We start from the raw sequence: 9,806 nt of genomic DNA, 5'->3' as shown, positions 1-9,806 counted from the left end.
CTCTCCTTTCTGTGCATCGTCACCAGACACATAGGTCTTCAATTAAACCTGTGCAAGCTCATTTTCTTCAAGGCATGCCGTTGGTAACACTTGCATAACATTGGGCTTACAAAGGTAGAATTGATGATGAGAAGGACAAGAAAGATTGAAATCCTAGAGCTCTCCTCACACTTTGTTGGTTGGGCAGGGCTACCAGGAATAGAAAGGATCAAAACCATCTGAGAATGTGTGATGCTGAATAGACATAAGGAGCAGATATGCCAAGGAGGAAGATATAATTTATTACAGAGCTTCTTTCCAAAAAGGATTGCATTTTAGTCCAAAGCGGTTAGAAAAATCAAAGATTCAAGGAGCTATCTACACATAGTTAGGCTAAGCCATGACTCCGAGCTGACATGACACCGCCTGCTGATATCTGAAGGGCGTGGATATCAAAGAAGGAAAAGGTAGCACAGTCATGGGACAAATGTTAAAAGAGAAGAGTATATCTGGTAAAAGCCCTGACGGTGAGAATTAGGAAGCAGTGGAACAGTTTTCCAAGTGGTGGGCATGCCACGATGTGGGATGTTTAAACTACACCGAGGGAAGCACTAACCGAAAAATGGAGGTGGAGATAATGATCAAGAGAAGGAGAAGACCTTCACGGAGAAGGTGAAAGAGTTTGGCACATGGGTGGTATTCTCTTCAATCCTTCCTGTCAAAGGTAGAAACCCAGGCAGAAACAGGTGCATCTTAGAGGTGAATGCCTGGCTGCAAAGGTCGTGTCGCCAGGAGGGCTTTGGCTTCCTTGACCACAGGATGCTGTTCCAAGAAGAAGAACTGGTAAGCCGGGATGGGATTCACCTTTCGAGGAAGGGGAAGAAAGCATTTGGATTCAGACTGGCTACCCTATTTAGGAAGGCTTTAAATTAGGTTCGACAAGGGCAGATGACCAAAGTCCACAGGTAAGTGAACAACACAGGGACCTTGGAGATGCATCGGAAATGGGAGGGAGACTGGGTTATAATAGAGATACGGGAGGGATCTCCCAGAACTGGGGGGCAAAATCAAATCAGTATCTTAGATGCTTCTATACAATGCAAAACGCATGGGAAATAAGCAAGAAGAACGTGAAGTGTGCTAATAAATAAACCCAACTGTGACATAGCTGGTATCACAGAGAGTTGGTGGGATAATACACACAATTGGAATATTGGCATAGAAGGGTACATCTTTCCAGAGGTATAGCGAGGGTGTTATGCACCCTGGGGCAAAGGAAAAATGTCTGCCCCCTTCTCCCCTCCCCCCCCCCCCCCCCCCCCCGCGTGCTTCCCCTCACTACACCACTGCAGCTTGCTCATGAAGAATAGACAGGGGGGAAAAGGAGGAGGTGTTGCCTTGTAGATTAAAAACAAATACACTTGGAGTGAAGTGAGATGGACATAGGAGACAGACTTGTTGAGAGTCTCTGGGTTAGGTTAAATGGGGTAAACAAACAAGGGTGGTGTCATACTAAGGGTCTACTACAGACCACCTACCCAGGCAGAAGAAGTGAATGAGGCTTTTATTTAACAAACAAAATCATCCAAAGCACAGGATTTGATGGTGATAGGGGACTTCAACTATCCAGAGATATGTTGGGAAACTAACACAGCAGGGCAAAAAGGAAATGTCCATTCTGCTTATTTTTGTGCAAAACCCCCTTGCGCAAAAATGGCTTGAATAGACTATGCAAATGAAGCACAACAAAATGCTAATCAGTGCTTCATTTGCATACTCTCTGCCAGAAAAAGCAGACAGTGTAGACATAGCCTCAGGCTCTGAGCCTGCAAAAACTATATGTCCTATTTATAGTCCCATTCATTTCTCTCCATTGCTCGGTTTGCCCATCCATACAATAGCAATGATACTACAAGGGTCATACATTCTTAAGGCCAAAAAGGACCGTAGTGATGATCTAGCATCTGTCCATCTTGTCTTCTTAATAAGGGTCTCTTTCTTACTGTATGTATGTGTATACTATGTGTATGTACAGCACCCTGACACAATAGGGCTTCATCCCAGTTGGGGTTGCTCGGTGATACCACCCCACAAATAATAACATTAGCCCTAGCAAAGGAAAAACAACAGTAAAATAACCCATTGTCAACTCTTTGACAAAAATGAAAGGATTTTCATCATATAGCTTCCACAAAACCCTACGATCTTGGCCTCATGCCCAACAAATGGCTGACCAAATTAACTATCTTTCTGCTTCAGTGATGGATGAGATTTGAGGTTCCTGGCTCCGATCAGAATGGTGACAAAGGTTGCCATCTTGTGGCTGATTTTGCTACTTACAAGTTGCCAATTGTTGGTTAGTTGTTGTTTTGGTTTGTTTGTTTGTTTTTGTTTGAATTTAAGCACTAAACCCCAAAACTTATGGCCATGCAAAAAACTCAACAGTAACTAGCAACTACAATATATACAGATGGACTTCTTTTAATCTATAAACAAAGGCGCTGATGATATTTTTGGGTGTGTTTCTTCTGCCTCTGTCAGTTCAGATTTCTATTCAGAACTACACAAAGCTTTTCATTACCACAGATTAACATTGTTCAACCACTTTTCTATCCATGTAGCCACTAAAAGCCAGGACAGTCACTATTTTCAATTTAAGCCTCAGTTAACATGCCCTACTTCCAATACAACAATCTTCAAACCCACTCATTGCAAGCTCCAGAGCTCCCTAACAAACATCCTTGTGTGTCCATTTTATAGCCAGATCCAAAGCACACAGTTTCTCTCAGTCACACTCAAATGCACAACCTGAATCCTAACCTCAGTTACATTAAGACAAATTCCCTAAAGATATCTATGTAGTGATTAAGAATTATTTGTGGAGGAAAAATTTTGAAGTCAGAGACAATGTTCCTTCTATTTTTTTCATTCATGTGCAGAATAAATTTTATGTATACCAAGGCATGTGCATATGTGCACCACCAATAGAAAAACCAGCTGTAGGTGGTTGTAGGCACTCTACTAATCACCTGGGCAGCATTTGAATCTCTTCTGGGTGGCCACCCAAATGCTCAGCTTGCAGGGAACATGGTTCAGAGTCTGATATAATTTCAGACAATTTTATAAAGAGTCCACTGCTCAGAGGATTTATGGGGTTGTGCGGATGTTGACAGAGGGCAGAATGGATAGGGTAAGTGATTCATGATGGGAGAGCCAAAGCACAACCAAAATACATATAAAAATAAGAAGAAAAGGAAGATTGTGAGAGCTGCAATATTTATTTCTAACTCTACAGCCTGACCTGATCTCACACCAGTTTTATGTGGCTGGTTTTATGTTCCAAAGGGCCTAAGTCCCACTGATATAGATCCCTAACTCACTTAGGTGTTTTGAAAATGTTAGACTGTGCAACTCCACTGACTTCAGGGAACCTCTACCGAATCTACACTGGCATAATGGGATAAGAATCATGCCCACTGGAATTGCATCACTTTAAACCAGAGATGGACTGCCTAGACTAGTGAGTGAACTATATAAGTGGCCCCCTTCATTTTGGTAGACTGCAAGATTATTGTAACCAAGACGATCTTCTGGAATAGGGTGGTTTTGCTAAATGTGCTTGTGTACCTAGAATTTGTGGGGGGTACCGATTGAACCGTAACAGTGCTTTGATTGGATGCAGAGGGAGCGCACAGCTCTCCGATTCAATGTTGTGTGCAATCAGCATGCACCTCACTTCATGTGCCCTTGCTTTACTTGAGTGTCAGTTGAGTAATATTGGTAGGGAGAAAAAAAACTCACGTGGAAGGAAACCAGCAAAATCTGGCAACCCTGCTCATGGGCAATTGTCAATGAAATCATAGAATCATAGAATACTAGAACTGGAAGGGACCTTGAGAGGTCATCGAGTCCAGTCCCCTGCCCACACGGCAGGACCAAGCACCGTCTAGAGTAGACCATCCCTGATAGAAGTAATGTCTAACCTGCACTGAAATATCTCCAGAGATGCAGATTCCACAACCCCGTAGGCAATTTATTCTGGTATTTAACCACCCTGACAGTTCAGAATTTTTCCTAATGTCCAACCTAAACCTCCCTTGCTGGAGCTCAAGCTCATTGCTTCTTGTCCTATCCTCAGAGGCCAAGGAGAACATTTTGTCTCCCTCCTCCTCATAGTTGTGTTTATTTATTAGCACTTCAAGTTTTTCCTGCTTATTCCCCACACTTCTTGCATTTGTATATAGGCATCTCAGATACTGGTTTGATTTTGCCTCCCAGTTCTGCCTTGTCCCTCCTTTTTCTTATAGGAAAACGTCTTGCAGGCCACAAGTAGAATCCTGATCGGCACATGGGGCTGCAGGTTGCTCACCTTGCTTTAAACTGTTGAGAAGAGATTCAGATCCTGTGGCTTTTATCTGAGAGGACAACTGCTAAAAGTCAGGTCGTTATAAAGCTATCGTGGGGAAGAATCCATTTCCTTACCACTCACAAATTATCTTTTTTTTTTTCTGTTTATCCAAGAGCACAGAATTTAAGGGAGACATGTTTTTTGTATTTACAAATTGAAAAAGAGAGAAATATTTTTGCAGCACAGGCTAACTGCTGATGTATTAATCAAGCCTTCCTCTTATCAGTAAACAAGATTCTAAGGTAATTCATTATTGTAAAGGATTTAAAGTACTTTATAGCCCTGAAGAAAACAAGCACCTGTAGAACAGCATTTGCTTTACTTGGGAATACCTTCAAGAGAAGCATTTTCTATCTACTGGCTGCTAAAACTAACACTTTGCATTAACTGAGCATTTTACATTTCATACCAGTCCCAGCAGTTTGGTCCTAAACCCACTGAAGTCCATGGAAAGTCTCTCATTGACTTCAGTAGACTTGGATAAGGTCTCACTTGCATTGACGGTTCATTTTTTACTGTCTTGCTAGTACAGTTCACTGGCCACTAATCTACCGCCACTGGGATTACTTCTAACATGCCAAACTTCTGAGCAGTTCCAGAGGGCCACGTTTTACAAGAAAATTACCTGATAGAGAAAAGTTCCTTTTCTTTTCTTAAGCCTTAATTTTTCCCTTCCAACACATTTTGACCTGAAGCTCAGTCCGCGCAATATTCAGTTATGGCCCAAAGACAGTTTAATGTCCAGTATCTTGTCAATGCTAGGAATGATTTCCAATGGGATGTGCAGCATTTATATTTAGCTTTGGAAGAACCCAATTTTGGGATCTTAAAAACATAAGGTCATTATATATAAAATACTATTTTAGATGATTGGGGAAGATAAATTCACTATCATTTTTCTCTCCACTGAGGCCTGTACAGTTGGCCTTAAGATAACTAGGCTTTAAGATTTAGTGGCATAGCTATTTGATTAAAGGTGTTGTATTTTTACTGGCATAGTTATCCCAGTGGGGGTACATCTACCCAGCAGCATTATTTCGAAATAACTGACGTTATTCTGAAATAATATAGTGTATCTGCAGTACAAGCCTTTATTTCGAAATAATGTCAAGTTGGAGAATTTCTTACTCTGACTCCTGTAACCCTCATTTCATGAGGAGTAAGGGAAGTCAAAGGAAGAGTATTCTTCCTGCTGTGTCGACAGCACCAAAAGCTGAATTAAGCTATTTCGACTTCAGCTATGCAAGTGACGTAGCTGATGTTATGCATCTTAATTTGACTTTTGCCTTGTAGTGTAGATGTGCCCTAAAAGTACTAGTGTGGACACAGTTGTACTAACATAAAGTGTTTCATAACAAGTTTCGCTTAACAAGCTCTACTTGTATAAGTTCGTTTATCCTGGCATAACTGCATCAACACTAGAGGGGAGCTGCTGCTTTAGGTATTGCAGCAAAACTTGGAAGTGTAGACATGGCCTAGAGGTTTTCAGTATTATGCCTTGCATTGAAACTCCCAACTCCTTTTATCTGCAGGGGCAATCAGGGAAAGACACCAAAAATATTCACTTATTGTTAGATGCAATGCAGAACAGAAGTTTCACCAGACGTTTTTATAACCCATCTGTTATAACTGTGTCAAGATTATAGACGGGAGGAGGCTGTTTATTTTAACAGCTCGACTTCACAACTGTGTCTTTAAATTCTTCCTTTTGTTTATAGGTTCATGGAGTATATGCAGGTGTTTGTAGCTCTGGATCCAGTTTTTATGTCTCTTTCTGACTGAATGCACCTGTTTTTAGTATACAATGACACCTTCCCGTTCGCCCCGTTGGCAGCTGCCCAGGTTGGGAGCTATCCCTCTCAGTTGCACAGAACATAGACATCTGTACATGCACAGTGAGTGTCTGTGAACAGCAGGGAGGATTTGAAGAAACAGGCACATAACAATGAGAAGTTAACCAGCCCACTGTCACTTCTCTTAACACTATTTTCACAGATGAATTACACCTCCATCCTCCATGAAGGGATTTCCACAGCATGGGTAACACATCAGTGTTGAATACAATGCATCTGCTGAAGATCTGGTCATCAGGCCAAAAGGTGTGTGGTTAAGTCCTTTGCACTACTAATATGGATTTTACAGTCTCAGCCTTTTTTTATGAGAGCGCTCATGTCAAATTCTTCATCACTGCTGTAAAAAAGTTTCTTCTGGTGTGGAGATACTAGACATATGGATGGACACATGTTTATGGTCATTTATACAGCTGCCAAAGATAAAGTCAAAAGAAATCATGATCTAGATGGAACATTAAGTAGGCTGCAGAATTTTACAGATGAATAGAATTCTTTGCCAAAGGATATTGTGAAGTCCAGGATTCTAACAGGGTCCAAAAAGAACTTGATACATTCCTGGAGGATAGGTCCATCAATAGCTATTAGCCAGGATGCATAGGAATGGTGTCCCTAGCCTCTTTTTGTCAGAGGCTGGGAATGGGTAAACGGAGAGGGATCACTTGCTGATTTCCTGTTCTGTTCACTCCATCACTGGCCACTGATGGAAGACAGGATACTGGGCTAGATGAACCTTAGGTATGACCCAATATGGCCGTTTTTATGTTCTTATTTTCTTACATGAATAATAGACCCAGTTTAAATAAAAATTTAAAAATTTTCGCAAGAAATTCTGCTGTAAAATGTGAGACTCAGAATCTGAGATGAGGTTGTGTGATATAAATGTTTTTGCATTTTATTAACATTCCTTCAGTATGGCCTTGCATTTGACTTCCCCTCCCAATATGTGCATTCATGCACATACACACACCAATATAGATACATACACACACCTGCAAATTATGAATTATTATTTGGATGAATAATATGTAAGCCCCCAAGGCATCCAGAATCCCATTGTGCCAGCTGCTGCACCATGACCGAAGGAAAACATGCACACCTGTAGAATTAGTGTGTAATGCTGAAAATTATGATTACTTTAAAAAATATTTACACTAGGTATATCATACATATTAAAAATTTAGTTTCTTAATTCTCTCTGTACAGTAGATCATAAATTAAACATGGTGTGCCATATTTGATCCATGTGTTCCTTTTCTACTTTTTTGACACAGTATCAGCTGTCTCAAAGCCAGGCCCCAAGTGAAATGGCCTTCTTAGTGAAATGTATTCAAAGAGAATGATTTTTTTTTTATTAAGAGTATCTTAACCATTTCTTAAGTGCTTATGGCCAAAAATGTCAAATGTGGGTCCCTAAAGACACACTGGAAAATCCATAGTTAGGGAGCTAATTAAAATTAAATGATTTTCTGAAGTGCCAAGGACTTCCAACCCTCAGTGACTTGTGGGGTATTTGGCACTTCAAAAATCAGGCATCTTTATATAAAATGTTTCAATATGGATTGAGTAGACAGTCTTTTGGCAGCCAGATATGGACATGTTTGCTTATGTTCCTAAAATGTACTACATGCAGTTTGGATAAGTGGATATTAAATGCAGGATGATTTATCCACTAGTTAAACTGAGTTGGGTTGAAACAAGATCAGCTACACATAATCATTTACATCCAGGGAGAGGAGAATGTCAGTGCTAGATATTATTCAAGCTATTTTTCAACTATTTGGGATGTTTCGCCCTTTAACTGTAGTGAGTTTGGGTAGCAGAATTATGCAACATTTCTTAATTAATTTACAATTGATGTCAAACCAACAGATGGCGCTATTATCTGCAGTTGGTTATTTAGAGAACTCCAAACTCCAGTAAATCCAAGTAAAATCTGGAACAATAATGACACAAAGTCCAATAACAATTTTCTCATAGTGGTGTAAATATCTTGCATGGTTAATGAAATTTCTATAGTTAAAAGATGGAAAATTAAAACCATAAAATTAATTTAGTAGTGCATTCAATTTTTGTGAACTTTTAACTTTTTTACAGAAAACCAAGATCCTGGGTCCTTTTTTCATTCCAATCTTACACTGAAATCAAGGAAAGCGTTTTGCATGAAAGGAGTGAAGTATCTGCTGGCCAAAGTTTAGAAATGTATTTTTGACTTTATAGTTCTCACATGCATGAGTTTAAACTCACTTCCTAATCCCACAAAATCACCAGCAAGGAGAATTATGTTGAATCTGGTGTGGTATATACAGGGAGAAAGAAATATTTGGAGGAGTCCAAAATGCTGTGTGGATATTAAACACTCCTAACCTCAGCATAGAGTTTTACTATGCTGCTGCTTTAAATCCAACATTAAAATTAATTAAATGAGTTGTCAGTTCCTTTGTGCTACTGCTATATACACTTAGTTTAATGGTATTTTTCAGATATGGGACACAGAGGCTTGATAAAGTGTAGCAGATAGCTATCGTTGGTATAATATGTGAGTGAAAGGAACAATATGTGGCACATTAACAACAGGGATATATGTATATGAAAAGTGCTGCACAGGAAACTTCACTAAACTGGGTAGATGGGTAGGTGTTACACCCAGCGACAAATACACCCAGACACCCAGCTAAAGTTACCAAACCTGGTTCAGAACCAGCCCAGAAAGCTCAGGTGAACCATCTAAAATGACCCTCTCCCTTTCCCTTGATGTGTGGGCAGGATGGGTTCTTAATCAGTGCCTGCATTGGCACCTGCCAAATGGAATTAGTGGATGATCTAATCCGCTGTAAACATGAGCAACACAATGCCTCCCTCCCCTTACCTCTGCAGTGCAAATGGAGAGGGGGCGTTTTCTGTGGGAAGGGTGGAAGCAGCTTGTTTTCCCCGTTTAAAGGGAACACCTTCCTGGGTGAGGAGCACAAAGCAAGTCCTGCAGCTGGGATGGCTCTCCCATGCTAGGGGTTAAACTTGGCTTCTCACAAAGCAGAGAACCAAAGGTGGATTTGGGTCTGAGCTAACAGAACCTCATCCAGATCTGGCATCATACTGATCAGTGCACCCCGCAGGTTAAAGAGAACCACTCACACTTCTGTGTTAGTGTTCAGGTGACTTTCTTTCCACTGTTGCCTTTACAGGCAGTCCCCGAGTTACGCGGATCCGACTTATGTCGGATCCACAGTTACGAATGGGGTTTTTCTCGCCCCGGAGGACGGGAGCGGCGGGACGCCCAGATGCGCCACGGTCCCGCTGCCAGCATCCTATGGGGCGAGAAAAGCTGCTCCGCGTCTCCCTAGTCTGCTGGGGGGGGGAAGGCCCCCCCCAGCAGACCAGGGAGACGCGGAACAAAGCCGCGGAGCAAAGCCGCGGAGCACGCAGGCAGCGGGACAGCCCAGACGCGCCGCGGCTGTCCCGCTGCTGGCGTCCTCCGAGGCTTTGCTCCCCGTCTCCCTGGTCTGCGCCAGGGAGACAGGGAGCAAAGCCTCAAAAGACGCCGGCAACGGGACAGCCGCAGTGCATCTGGG

The 9,806-nt window shown here is 41.7% G+C and overlaps 1 long non-coding RNA gene across 2 annotated transcripts; it reads left to right on the top strand.

Annotated features, from left to right (window-relative positions):
* Nucleotides 1-9,525, top strand: LOC142818736 (uncharacterized). Of its 2 annotated transcripts, none has more exons than XR_012896370.1 (3): nucleotides 1-944; nucleotides 4,287-4,629; nucleotides 6,106-9,525. It is a non-coding gene; the product is annotated as an uncharacterized LOC142818736 (long non-coding RNA). The 2 variants fall into 2 exon arrangements; XR_012896371.1 differs by lacking the exon at nucleotides 4,287-4,629 and having other exon boundaries at nucleotides 3-944; nucleotides 6,106-6,486; nucleotides 8,335-9,525.
* Nucleotides 9,526-9,806: the final 281 nt, after the last annotated feature.

This window comes from Pelodiscus sinensis, chromosome 17 (genome assembly GCF_049634645.1).
Source record: "Pelodiscus sinensis isolate JC-2024 chromosome 17, ASM4963464v1, whole genome shotgun sequence".
Classification (NCBI taxonomy): Eukaryota; Metazoa; Chordata; order Testudines; family Trionychidae; genus Pelodiscus; species Pelodiscus sinensis.
This window is presented reverse-complemented; position numbering and strand designations above follow the sequence as displayed.